The sequence below is a fragment of the Brienomyrus brachyistius genome, chromosome 17 (genome assembly GCF_023856365.1).
Source record: "Brienomyrus brachyistius isolate T26 chromosome 17, BBRACH_0.4, whole genome shotgun sequence".
NCBI lineage: Eukaryota > Metazoa > Chordata > Actinopteri > Osteoglossiformes > Mormyridae > Brienomyrus > Brienomyrus brachyistius.
In genome coordinates this window covers 21,656,090-21,670,816 of record NC_064549.1, presented here as the reverse complement: position 1 = coordinate 21,670,816, position 14,727 = coordinate 21,656,090, and the positions used below count along the sequence as shown (strand labels likewise).

At 49.7% G+C, this 14,727-nt stretch overlaps 1 protein-coding gene across 2 annotated transcripts in view; it reads left to right on the top strand.

Moving 5' to 3' along the window:
- The window catches only part of clstn2a (calsyntenin 2a), a 131,783-nt gene that overhangs the window by 64,842 nt on the left and 52,214 nt on the right, over positions 1-14,727 (top strand). The window lies entirely within an intron of this gene.

Here is a 14,727-nt window from a genome sequence, read left to right as displayed (position 1 = left end):
CTGTATGCTGCAGTATGGACCTTAGGTTACCTGTATGCTGCAGTATGGACCTTAGGTTACCTGTATGCTGCAGTATGGGGTCTCAGGTTACCTGTATGCTGCAGTATGGACCTTAGGTTACCTGTATGCTGCAGTATGGACCTTAGGTTACCCGTATGCTGCAGTATGGGGTCTCAGGTTACCTGTATGCTGCAGTATGGACCTTAGGTTACCTGTATGCTGCAGTATGGGGTCGTAGGTTACCTGTATGCTGCAGTATGGACCTTAGGTTACCTGTATGCTGCAGTATGGGGTCTCAGGTTACCTGTACGCTGCAGTATGGACCTTAGGTTACCTGTATGCTGCAGTATGGGGTCTCAGGTTACCTGTATGCTGCAGTATGGACCTTAGGTTACCTGTATGCTGCAGCATGGGGTCGTAGGTTACCTGTATGCTGCAGTATGGGGTCGTAGGTTACCTGTGTGCTGCAGTATGGGGTCTTAGGTTACCTGTATGCTGCAGTATGGGGCCTTAGGTTACCTGTATGCTGCAGTATGGGGTCTCAGGTTACCTGTATGCTGCAGTATGGACCTTAGGTTACCTGTATGCTGCAGTATGGGGTCTCAGGTTACCTGTATGCTGCAGTATGGACCTTAGGTTACCTGTATGCTGCAGTATGGGGTCGTAGGTTACCTGTATGCTGCAGTATGGACCTTAGGTTACCTGTATGCTGCAGCATGGGGTCGTAGGTTACCTGTATGCTGCAGTATGGGGTCTTAGGTTACCTGTATGCTGCAGTATGGGGCCTTAGGTTACCTGTATGCTGCAGTATGGGGTCTCAGGTTACCTGTATGCTGCAGTATGGGGTCTCAGGTTACCTGTATGCTGCAGTATGGGGTCGTAGGTTACCTGTATGCTGCAGTATGGGGTCTTAGGTTACCTGTATGCTGCAGTATGGGGTCTCAGGTTACCTGTATGCTGCAGTATGGGGTCTCAGGTTACCTGTATGCTGCAGTATGGGGTCTCAGGTTACCTGTATGCTGCAGTATGGGGTCTCAGGTTACCTGTATGCTGCAGTATGGACCTTAGGTTACCTGTATGCTGCAGTATGGGGTCTCAGGTTACCTGTATGCTGCAGTATGAGGTCATAGGTTACCTGTATGCTGCAGTATAGGGTTTTGGGATACCTCTCTGCTGCAGTATGTGGTATTGGGTTATGTTTATGTTGCAATATGAGGTCTTAGATTATCTCTATGCTGCAGTCTGCGGTGTAATTTCCTACCAGTTCTGAAGCTTGGGGTTTTGACTTCCCCAATCTGCTCTCTGAGGTCTTGGCTTCTTCCCCCTCTGCTCTCTGGGGTTTTGGCTTCTCTCCAATCACTGTCCAGGGCCTTGGCTTTCTCCCATTCTGCAATGCTGGGTCTATCATGCCAATGACACGGCTCTTTTGTCAACTCCAGTCCTCTGTGTCTACCAGGCTGACTGATGCCTGTCCAAGCTCTCGTCCTCCGCGCGAAATCCCCCGATCTGGCAGCTCACACCCCTCGCCTATGGCCTGGCGCAGAGTCCTCTGCCTGTGCCGTCTTACCGGTTATTTCTGCCCCTTTCAAACAAAGTCACATGGCACTCATTTGCCTTCCCTCCTGGGGGAGGCTGGGCGACGTTATTCGTGATGTTTCCCGGGGAGGAAAAGCCAAAGATGCAGCCCGAGTGACAGAAGGGTGATGCGCAGAGTCGGAGAGGCAGAGGCAGCGTAGGCAGACAGCTGGCCGCCCAGATAAACTCTCTGCAAAGTTACACAAAGTTCACCTCTTTCTGACGGGGGTCACATTTACTTTTTTGCTCATATATCCTCCTAGTAATTAATTTGTCCTCTGTTTTCAACAAGCTCCTAAATGTGTGACGTTCTCGGATTAAACTTTCAGCGAACGGGACAGGTCTTTCGGCCCTGGGGTGGGGGGAGGGGAGGGTATCCGCAATAGGTCCAGCACAAACACACTCCAAAATGAAACATTTATTCTGGTTTCAGAAAACGGCAAAGCACTAAATCAGCTCTAAGATTCCTATTGGTAGCAAACGGATGGACCCTTTCAGCCATAGTATCCAACTATGTGCAATTATGCAATTTCTAAATCAACTGAAAATTTACTGTACTTGTAAATCATAATCAGTAAGTTGACACAGTTGGCTGTTTAGCGAGCCACATTAGCAGTTTTATGGTGTGAAGCACCATGCATCAATGTCTCCTTTGGAACGAGGCGTGTGCTTAGTGCTGATTCTACTATTTTTATTTTTTCAATTATGAACAGCATGTTAATTGCTAAAAGCCCATTTTAGCGTTTTAGGCCGAATGATGTACTGCAGGGCCTGTCACCTGTGCTAGCTAGCTGCCTATTTTGCTCTCACCTACTGCGATTGAAGTTGTGACCCAAGGCAGTGTTGTAAAGTTCGCACTACAACTTTAAAATAAATTGGAAAATTGTTTTGCACTCATTTAGTTTCTAGCTAGCCCAGTGGGACGTAAAGGTGTGTGGCAGTGCTCCTGTGATTCGCTGCAGTGATTTTCCCTGCGCTAAAGCTCACGTTAATTTATAGCTAACCTGGTAGGAGGTACAGGTGTGTGGCAGGCCTGCTGCGATTCGCTTTTCCTTCGAAGGCCTTTCAGCTGTACAGAGAGAATCTGTGGAGGTAGCGTTCACACCTCATTAATTAACAATTGGGATTCAATTCCGCCGATGGCCTTGAATTGCCGGTGCTCACCGACGGAAACGTGTCACACCGCCACACGATATCCCCACTCTCCCATCACCACAGAACATAACTGGAAAACCGTATATCCCCCCCCCCCCCCCACACAAATTAGGCAACAAAAAGCAGTACGAAGCATATAAGCGAGGCCTATGGGAGCCACTATGTGAAATACAGCTTTGATCTTATTTTAGGCTGTTAGTTTGTCCCTCAGTGAGGGCAGTTTGTAAGTGAATTCAGGAGCCAAAGCATCAACATTGAGGGGTCATCAGTTACTGAGGGCAACGTGAGGAGACTCCTGCTGGGGTAAGCAGGTTCCGGACGGCACCTCGTCCTGGGGGAAGTGGTGGTCACGGGCATGGACGGAGCCTCCTCCTAGGTGGAGCAGTGAACATGGCTGCAAATGGCGCCCCCTCCTGGAGCGGAGCGGTGGTCACGGATGGAGCCATAAATTACACACAGCAGGAAATAAATCTGGCAGTTAGACAGGAGATCAGCCTTGTAAGGGTTCTAAAGTCCGAGTGTCAAACCAATATTTAAGCGGCGCTGGGAGGAATCCGGCAGCTCCGGAGCCTGTCAGCCGTGATGAGGGGGCTTTCCTGTGGCCTTGCGCTACCTCGTCCTTCCCTGCTCGTCCTTGCTCTCTCCATCTCCTCTTTCTGCATTTCCCATCTGGAGGTTTAATCTTCTCCTGATAGAATTCTCTAGCATCTGTCTGGCTGTTACGGCTGAAAGTACACCGGAACAATAAAAAATACTTTAAAAATGCATGCAAAGAGTGATCCACTGACACTGAGATAGCTTGTCTAAAAAGCTGTTGATAGCGATCTCACTCCACGCCAATCGCTGCCTTACATGCGACGAATGTTACATGCGATGCATGTTGCATGTGATGTTACGTTCTCCCAGGAAGCAGCAGGGTTCCTGTTACTGTCTCACAGAATTTGGGAGGGGTATCTCCTCCTGTGTGGGTAGGCCTCGTATGACTGTAAGATGTCTTTTGACTGGCAGTATCTCATTTAAATGGGGGTGCCTGCTTTTGACTGCAGGGCTTCCCTTTGACTTGGGGTGTCTCCTTTGACTGCCCGTGTCTCCCTGTTTGATGCCGACTACCCCACCCCCTCCCGCCCTCCCCTTGCCAGCTGGTGTTCCTTTAACCTGGTACCTTTTCATTAGCCGCCTAGCTGAGCACTGACACCGTGCAGCTAAGCTCCTCTTGTCATCTCCTCCCCCTCTTTCCATCCTTCATTGCCCAGAGTTTCGCTGCAGTTTTGGTTGGAGATTGGGCGTCTCCGTGGCACGACCATTAATCGCTGTGGGAACGATGGGCCGCTCGCGTGAAAGACACCCACCTCAGCGGAAAATAACAATGAGTCTCGGGCAGAGGGCTGAAGGCTGCTTCCTTCAGTGAGCCCCGATCTTCCTTAATCAAATGTCTGCACTGGATGCTTTTGTTTACCCGGAGTGCAGAGAGCTGTACGCCGAGGGCCTCGGGGGCCCCGGGCCCCACTGGACAAGCCTTGTCTTTATTGTATCTATTTTTCGGTCGGCAGAAAAACAAACAGCTGAACGTGAAGCACAGGCTTCCTCACTGGAAGGTCAAATTAAAGACAGCAAAGCAGCAGCGTCTATTCCCGCTAATGACATTACGCCCCGCTGGCTTTTCCAGGCCACGTGGTTACGCAGTCGCTCCCGTTATCTCCTCTCTGGGGGGGGGGCAAGGAGCCTGTGTGAATGTTTGCTCTATTCGTGATTTTGTTTGGTCGGGAGATTAATCGAGGCCAAGCTGAAAGCGGCGCTAGATTAATTCGAGATTGGATCTTAAGTGGGTTTTGTGGGGGGGGGTGGTGAGGGGGAAGTTGGCGGGAGGGGGGAGGGCAGAGCGCCTTGTAATCTGGAGAAACACAAGCGCTGCTGCTCATCTATTTGTTTCAATTTTTTTGAGCACCCTCATACGCACCCCCCCCCCCCATTGCTGGAGGACACGCACACGTGTTCCCCTTAAACTGCAGAATGTCGCTGCGCCAAATGGCTTTTCGAGAAGAGGAGAGAAAAGACAGACGGTTCGACTGGCCTGCTAGGAACGGCGACCCGGGGCTGATCTGTAATTAACAACGTTAAAAGTGTGGCTTTGAAAAAAGAGGACGGGGTTGGGGCCAAAAAGCAGGGGCTCGGAGAACAAGGCTGCCTCAGGAACCATCCGTTACTGACGTCAATGTTCAGCCTTGTTCAGACACCTTCAAGGTTCATAGAGCACTGACAGGTACTTAATGCCGTTTAATTATAGTGAGATTTATAATCTCTGGGGTCAGGGTAGCAGAGATTGGGTATCAGTCCAGCAGGTGGGACAAACTTTACGGCAGGAGATGCTCGTCAGCGGCCCTGCAGCTGGGGCCGGATTAACTTATCTGAGGGCCTTAGGGTGACATCAGCGTGGATGCTCAGGTGAGGCCGATCTAACTAAGCGTGCAGCAGGGTGGCAGGGGAGGGCCTGAGCGATAGCCTAGGACCGCTTGCGCATTAATGCAGCCCTGCCTGCAGCGCAGGGTCATGCAAAACAGACCGGCAGACCAGACCCATGTCACCATGACGACGCAGCTTTTGGGCCTCGCATGAGGGGGACTCATTCTGGCCGTCTGTTACTCTCTGGCTGACGACCTCAAATGCTGAAAAAGTACTGAAAATAAGCCCATTTGTCTGAAGGGAGCAGATCTCTGTAGCGGAAATAGCCAAGCCTGATGACTGGATGCCCTTCTGGCGGGAAGAAAATCTACGGCTTTCTCCTTGTGGCCTGGAAGGCGGTGTTTGCAGGCCGCTCTTAATGCCAGACAGGCTGGGAGATGGGGGAGAGGCATTCCTGGACCTTGCTTGTCAGTCAACTGAACAATGATTTTAATTAAACAAGTAAAATACTTGGCCAGAAGAAAACAAATGGAGAGTAACTGTGGCCTTTCTAGAGCCTTTTAATTAAAGCCCGAAAATCCCTGCTAACGAGTCGAAATCTGCCTGCCTGCCTGTCTGCCTGCCTGCCTGCCTGTCTGCCTGCCTGCCTGCCTGCTTGCCTGCCTGCCTGCCTGCCTGCTTGCTTACCTGCCTGCTTGCCATAAGTAGCCATTAGCAGCAGCTGCATCGTTCCTGATTCCTGACTGTCAACAACATAACAAACTGTTACATGTCCGATTTCTGCACTCGCACGGTCATTGTTCATAGTCTTGATTCGATTTTTGGAAAAACAGTCTTATTTCTGGCACATTAAGCAATTTGGCATCTCTAGGTCTTTTCTTTCTTTTTTCGTTTTGATGCCCCACTAGACTCTAAGGTTCTAGCAAGATCCATTTTGACTTTGCAAATCCAATCAACCACCCACTTTATTTTCTGTAAGCAAGCGACTGCGAGCATCTGCCAATATTTGATATACTGCACTCTTCGTCCAATTAGACTTTTTTATCTGGCTGATTCAAAGGCTCCTTTATACACTGGGCCCTGGGGACACTCCCAGGTTGCCCATATGGTAGATCGATTGATGCGGGTGCAGTAGGTGCATGCTGGGATTGATGTGGCTGTTGCTGCTGCATGTTGGGATTGATGCAGGTGTTGTAGGTGCATGCTGGGATTGCTGTACTTGCCGGCCGGCCCTCGGCTCTCCACAGCTCTCATCTGCTCCCAGTACGCGGCCGAATTTCCCTCTATAAGTGACCTCCTCCCACTGCACATATAAATAAGGACAAAACGCGCCACACATCGTTAGGGTGGGGGGTGTTTCACGTGGACGCGAGTGAGGCCTTTTCCCTGCGGGATGGAGATGTCGCTATGACACAGGCAGTGATTTGTGGAATGTTGCTTTGTCAGCCGCTGAGTCAGAGGGCCGCCTGGCTCAGGGAGGGGCGTGACCCCCCTGCCCACCTGCTCTGACAGTTATGGGCCTGTTCTAAGTTGGACTCAAAAATACTATCCTGGTTACTAACGGATACAGAAGTAACTGCAACTCACGTTGGGTAACTTGGTAATAATTCAACAGACGTTCGCTGGGTATAATTTGTATTTCCGCTAATTGGACCCTCTTTTTAATCAGCCAGCTGTTTTTATTAGCGATTGGAGTATGCTCACGGGCATAGAGGCTTGTTACTTTCGGGAGACGGGATGTGCTCCAATCCGCGGAATCGGTACATGTTTGTTTGGCCCTGCTGCCGTTTGCTCGGTGCGAACAGCCGCCGGCAGTTTCATTTAGCAGGGAAATCGCTTCGATTTAACTGCAGCCTCTCCAGAGTCTGTACTGGAATTAGGAGCTGCTTTATGGACAGACTGGTGCATCCAGGGCTGGCCAGGCGAGTGGCTTACAGCCTTGAAGGTGTGCAGGGTGCCTGGCGTGACTGTTTTGGGAGATAAATGGTTGCCTGCAATCTGCACACAGGCCTCTCTATTCTGGAAAGTTTAACAAACACCTTCTGACATCAGTCTGTTCTGTAGCACCATGCTTCTGTCTTCCACGGATTACTGGGTTTTTCCAAAGCAAGGGAAAAAAAACAAACTTGAAAGAAAGTTGAATAAATAGATCATTGTAAATTGATTTGTTAAAGTCCTAAGAAGTAAGAAAAATGTTCCACCTAAACCAGAAGGTACCGGAAACACATCCATCGTTCTGTCACGCTCTTCTTGCCTTGTCATGTTTTTTTTTTTATATAACATTTTCATTCTCTGCTGGAGAAATGAATGTTTTGTACCCCCCTCCCTCTCCCCGAGGTAAGACAGCCCCCCCCCCCCCCCCTCCCCAGGGCTGCCTCTCAGAGTCATGGCCTGTGGGAAACCGACGTGTGGGAGTGAGTCATGTGTCCCAGCGCTGGCAAAATTATGAAAAAAATAAAGCAGAGGGAAACCATCAGAGGATTTACTCAGCAGCGCCCCCCACAGGCACACTTCAGGCCCCGCACAGGCAATCTCCACAGCTTTGGGTTTACCTGTTTTTGTGTTTCCTATAAGGTGAGAGCCTGGATTGGCCACCTGCTGCATCAGGTGGTTCAGAGCACTGGGATGGCACAGCAAAACATCCAAACCTCTAATTGGCACCATTGCCCTCTGCACCTCAGGGCAAGAGGCTCACTTGTGCCCACCTGTGTCCAGTGAGAATAATACATATACTGTACCAGACTGCACTGTCAGACATTGGTGGCAGAGATGAGCAGGCTATTTTTAAATACATTTTTTGAGAAAGCAGGGTCAGGACAGCCCCTGGAGTAATTGGGGTTAAGGCCTTGATTAAAGGCCTCACAGTCAAATCACTTTTGTAGCCCAGGGATTTGAACCAATAACCTTCTGATGAAAAGCTGGGAATTCTAACTCATTGGGCCACACACACCCTGACTCTCAACCAAGCATGAGCAAGCCATGCTGTAAGTAATGCGGGCTGATTACCAGCACACAGCAGTGAGTCTCACCGGGAGCAGGAATGATTTACAGGCAGATAACTGCACTCAGGCACGATCATCTCCTTTCACTGTGGCTCTTACTGTGTATTTGCACAGCAAAGCTTTATTTATATGCTAAAGCAAAGTTTTATAAAGCGTGATTTATTCCGTCTGGCTAATAGAAGCCCGATCGGACAGCTGGAGGCCAGAACCTGGCCCTCCTTGTGAAGCTACGATACGGTTTTCCATAGCTTTTATCTTCTCCCATGATGCACTGGGGCATGTGGCCATTTCACTCAGGTCTGCACTCACTCAGCCTCTCGTCCTTCATATCACACCCCAGACGGGTGTTTCTGCACCGAAAGAAAAGATTGCAATTTCAGCCCTCAGGCGGAGAAAAACATCAAGCAGGCGGATACCATGCGCTCCCCGCGCCTCCGCCCATCCCCCCGCTATCCAATTGCTGAGATCTGTGCCGTTTCTAGAAAGCACTGGTTCCAAAGATTAAAAAAAGGAATCTCCCTTCCAGGCGCGGTGTTCAGATAGATCTCCCCCGCTTTCACGCCAGCTCCTGCCCCCCACCCACGGACAGCAGAAGCATGGGAGCCTCAGAAAAGATAGCAGAGCAGAGATGAGAGGTGGGAGAGGTGGGTCCCTCGGAGTGTAATGGTTTATTTGGACATACGAAAGTGAACGGCCATTTTCCCATCACTTAGCGCCTCTGTGGGGCAGGAGTGGGCGTGTTGGCTGGGGGGGCCTTTCATCTCTGCGGGGGCTGGGGGTGAGCTGCTCCACAGGTATGGCTGTCTGCTCTCCCACCTTCAGATAGCTAAAAACCACACTCCACATGCAGCCTTCTCTGTAACAGGAAGATGGGCTGAACAGCCCTGTCTGGCCTCTCTGTGCCTGCTGCCCATTTGACACGCCGTCAAGCGGCAATTTTCCCACCCGTTTGCTCCTGAAGTCATAGAGTACCATAAGTTGAGGACATTGATGCCCTAGAAAGGGCAGGAAGGCTGGACCGGCAGCACAAGGCCAGGGAGCCTGAATATGCGGGGAGGATCGGGACGAGCAAGAAGGAAGATGAGACGTAACAGTGGAGAAAAGCAGGGAGTGTTTGTTCGTGTAAATATCATGTAATGATGTCTCCACATAAAAATCCAGGTCTGTTTATCTTTGTTCTGGAGCAAACACAGCTTTTTGTCTTACAGAATGGGGTAACAATTCTAGTACTGTGGCAAAAGCTGGTGTTTTGCAGTCGTGAGCTGTCTCACAGTCTTTAGGAAATGGACCCTAACGCATTCATCTCACAGCGGTATGGCCCTTCAGAGACGGTCCTTAACCCACATATCTCACAGTGGTACAGCCCTTTGGAGACAGTCCCTAACCCGTTCATCTAACAGCAGTACAGCCATACAGAGACGCTCCCTAATCATGAGGCTGACCCGGTTAAATGAACATGGGCTAAATGCTTGCTTCCCCTCGACCGCTCCTACACGGAAGTCACCTGAAGCCTTCGTTATCGACAAGAGAAACGAGGCTTCAAAAGCCACAGAAGGTGCCATTTTCATATGCTGTCAATCAATGAGGAGGGTTTAACCCACTTGCCGTCAGTGGCTCCCCATTGGCTGAAAGTGGGCGGTGACTGGCAGTGCTACGGTAACCCTGCCGAGACGTGTCACCGCTCTCACTGCTGCGTGACGCCTTCGCGTGACGGTGCGCTTTGGAGTCACTGCGCAGACCTTTAAATAAGCACGATACACCTGGATGAAATGAACTTATCTGATGTCGCCGCTGATGAACAGAACTCCTGCGGCACGTTAATCCAGCCTTGACACGATTAAATATTAAAATGAAAAAAATTCAATCCAAGGCGCCTTACAGACCCGACGTGCCTTTGAAAATAATTTAATGAGTTCAAAAGATACGAAGGACTTGAGGGGTCGTTTTAATAAGCTAACAGATTTAAAACAGGTACAACGATATCCACATTTTCTCAGAAGCTGCCAGTTCAAAGCAGTTCCTCTAAAAAGCAATTTAGAAAGGAGAAGATTAAATTAATTCTTGGGGGTTGGGGGGGGGGGTTACTTCTGCGAAGAAATCTGATGCTCTCCCCCCACTGTGCGTCCAGCTGCTGTGTGCAGGATGTGTGACTGTGTGCTATTTACCCCCCCCCTCCCTGCCCCCCCCCTTCTCATCACGCCATCTATACCTTCTGTTTGCTTTTAAACATTTAAAATTCTTTCTTGGGCATTAACTTTTAAAGATTCACATGGTGAATGTGTTGGTTACTCCACAGTACACGTGTGTGATATGGCTTGAGACAGCATCACTTGTTTGTCTTTCATTTTCTCGTTTTATCACGCACAACCTCAGGGACAGATTATGGGTTGTGTGGCCCCTGGGCAAAACGTTCGTGAGGGCCCCCCCACCACCACCACCACAATTCAAGGGCCCTTGGCAGCCAAACGCCCTCCCTATAGGGTCAGGGGCCCTTGTAGGCAGAGGATCAAAGAATGTAGGCCCTCTAAAATAGACAAACGAAAATACATTGTTGATAAGCGTTGCAAATTGTTTTGGGCTAGGGGCCCCATGGGCCCCCTGCACCCCAAGGGCCCCTGGGCAGCGGCCCCGCTGGCCCGGTCCGTAATCCGTCCCTGCACAACCTGAGATTAATTGTCTGCAGAAGGGTTATCCCCATCCTGTCAGCAAGGTGGAAGGGCCACCAGGTGCAGAATATCACAGACATAAGACTGAATCAGAATATCAGCAGCATGCATCAGGTCACATGGCAGGTCACATGACAGGACATATTGCAGCTCTACGTTCCTTTGAACTTCCTGAAGGAAACTATCTGTATATTAGTGTACAAAGTACCCATTTGTAATCAACCTGAGGACTCCACGCTTTAAAGAGCAAAGAGAATTTGTAATACTGACATGTCTCCTAATGTAAATGAGAGGCGAAGTCATCAGCTGACGAGGCGCTGGGTGGGACGTGCAGGTTTAATGGTCCGTTCAGCTAGACACCCCCGGGAATCGCTCCTTGGGCGGCTCTGCTCTCCGATCTCCGTATTTGTTTTCTCCGGCCCCAGGGAGCCGTCAATATCCAGTGTTTCCTTTGTGTCTTTTGTGGGACCCTTTTAGTTCTTAATCCTTATGAATGCTTAATGGTTTATAGTGTAATAGTATTTTTACAGCGCAGTTTGTGTCTTGAACGTTCCCCTCAGCTATTAATATTATTATTCATCTTTTTGTTTTGTTCTGCTGTTTATTTTAGCATTTACATACATTAATTTTAGGCTACGGGACATTAAGGCACATGGGAGTAGCAGCCTCGCTTCAAACCGCGGAGTAACAAGCTCGCTGTCACACAGCATGCGGACGGGCAGCACAGCACAGACGCGGCAGCGCTGCCGGAAGGTTCTTCAGGATCGTGGGGGACTGAAATGAGACTCTTGGGCATTTCAGTGTCACGCGTTTTCCCGCCAGATTCACTGGGACGTTCAGAAACTCGGCAATTACAGGCGGGGGCTTTCAGGCTGATTCGGAGGAAAGTACTGAGATCCAAGAATAACGATTCACAGCGAGTATGCGGCCAGAGAGAGGCACGGGCAGGGTGGGGGGGTCATGGGCAGCACTGCGCCCTGGAACGTGTGCTTACACTGAGCACCACTTAACACTCTCCCGAATATTCAGGCCAAAAAAACAATTGCTTCATATTTTAGCAATTTGGCTCTGAAATGTCGGCGGCATAATTAATAGATATTTTTAGCAAACAGAGTCGAACTTTGAAATGTGTTTTGGGTACTTTAGGCTTTAATTAAAGCGCTAAAGATGGCTTGGTGGGCCTGGTCTCATTAGCCCAGGTTTCGGTACGAGGCCTCAGCTTTGGAGAGGGTCATTGATTGGACCTCTGTGGGATTCGCCTAGGTGCCGGTACTGTAAGACTGAACCCTGACCTACCTACACTAAGCTAACTCACTTAGACATGAAATCATAGTTTTACTCCATGACAAACACATCATTTTCTTTGACTTTTGCTATGTATGTGCATGCATGTGTGACTGCATTCAGTACCCAGATGGATGGTAGGATTCCCTCATATAAATTTGTGCACATGGGCAGCGAATTCCAGATGAGAGCTGCAAAGAGAAACTGACAGAAATGTGGACATGAGGAGGATGTTCACCCCACTGTGTTTGGCAGTGTTGGGGAACTGCACAGGAGCAGATGGCATAGGAAGGTGACGACCGTTTGCACCTTATGCTCACGCTGTCATCTAAAAATCAAGCCATCAGTGACCTCCTTACAGAAGCGGCCCCTCCCCCCAGACATTGCAAGCCCCACCCACCGATTATCAGGGGTATGGTGCAAAGAGAATGGGGGGACTTCTTGTAAGTGGAGCTTTAGACCCAACAGCAGGGGGTGCTTTGCTTGGGGCACCCCCCCACCCCACACACACACACACACACACACACACACACACACACACACACACACATTACACAGGGCCATTTGCGTGGGATTAAGCAGCTATATATTTTATTCATTCATGCCTCAGGCTGAACCGCATACATACATACATACATACATACATACATACATTCATACATACATTCATACATACATACATACACATAAGATATGAAAATATGAACACCGGCATGTCAGGGCTGGAAACCTGCAGGGAGGTTATTTTCCTCCGAAATGTTAGCCTTGGAATTCAAAGTGGAATGCAAAAGGATTAGAGTTTTCCATGTGTTTACAGGCTGCCTTTCGGTGTCTATTCCAAGGCCATGGATTAACGTGCAACAATGATGGTTAGAGCTCGGGGCTGAAAGACGCCCCCCGCTGACTCAGACGTGCATTACAGCGGATCCTTTGTAGAGTGGAGATACATCGTGGCTTTTCCCTGTCAGCTCATCCACCGTGCTGCCTTATCTACACACCAGAGGAGCTCATTTTCAGCCCTAGAGTCACCCCTGGGATCATATCAGAGTCACGATCGCGGTCACATGCAGGGCTAATTGGTTAAGCTAGCTATCTTTTCTGTAATGTCTCCATGTAATTATCGTTAATGTAATTTCCCCATGTTCTGTGGAATGTAAATCAAACTCTAAATGAGCTCCTACCCGAGCAGCGACACTCAGGCGACCTGGTGGGTGTGTGTGTGGGGGGGGGCACTCCTGAAATAATGAGAACCCCCCCCATCCATTCCTGGCAATAATAAGGAGCCTGTGCCAGTTACTGGAGAAGGACTGTCTTGCCCGTTAATTGCTTGTAGACAGTGAGGAAAGAGTCACTTTCTTCCTGCTCTCTGTCTAACAAAAGACTCTGGTAAATGATTATTCAGTCGTGTGACTGCCGATTAATAACAGAGAAAGTGTAGTGGCCACCCCCCTCCCCACAGCTCACACGCACCCCCAAGGACACTGATGGAGGGAGCAGTTCCCCTGACCGTGCATCTCACATAGTCGCATTATTCACTGCATGAAAAGCTGATGCCACCTTCACACATCAGGTGGAGTTAATTAATATCCCTACTGTACAGGGGGATGAGAAGGAAACAGCAGGAGTGAACAGGAAAGAGCAAGAATGAACAATGAAAAATAGTGGGAGAGACCAGAAATGAGCAGAAGAAAGCAGGAAAGAGTAGGAGACAGCAGGAGTGAACAAGAGAGAGAGTGGGAGAGACCAGGAATGACCAGGAGAAAGCAGGAAAGAATAGGAGACAGCAGGAGCGAACAGGGGAGTGAATGGGAGAGACCAGGAATGAGCAGGAGAAAGCAGGAAAGAGTAGGAGACAGCAGGAGTGAACAGGGGAGAGAGTGGGAGAGACCAGGAGTGAGAAGGGGAAAGCAGGAAAGAGTAGGAGACAGCAGGAGTGAACAGGGGAGTGAGTGGGAGAGACCAGGAGTGAGCAGGAGAAAGCAGGAAAGAGTAGGAGACAGCAGGAGTGAACAGGGGAGAGAGTGGGAGAGACCAGGAATGAGCAGGAGAAAGCAGGAAAGAGTAGGAGACAGCAGGAGTGAACAGGGGAGAGAGTAGGAGAGACCAGGAATGAGTTGGAGAAAGTAGGAATGAATAGGAATAAACAAGAGTGAACTCGAGAGAGAGTGGGAGAGAGCAAGAGTGAACAGGAGCAAGCAGGATTGAATAGGAGAGTGGTAGATAGGAATGAACAGGAGAGAGCAGGAGAGAGTGGGAGAAGCAGGCCCTGCTCTTATGCCTAGAGATAAATGCTTATTCTAAATCACTCCAGTCATTTCCGTGGGTTAAAACACTAGTAAATCCCTCATGAACACCTCCCTTCATCTCTCTGTCACTAATGCCCCATGGGTAATGCTTGGGCTGGAAGGGGGCATTTTCCGGCCCTTCATGGATACCCCCAGACCCCGTTCTACCCTTCATCCAGTCTCTTTCCTGGGCCACCCAGGTCCATACAGCGAGGCAGAACATGTCGGAACATACCATTTGATTTTCCCAGAAGGCCACCTATGGATTAATCCTCAGCCTGCTCCCAGCAGGTCGCTAATCCCATACAACGTGACGGCTTTTTCCGCGGAGTTGGGCACTCTCTCCGCTCAGCGCCGACC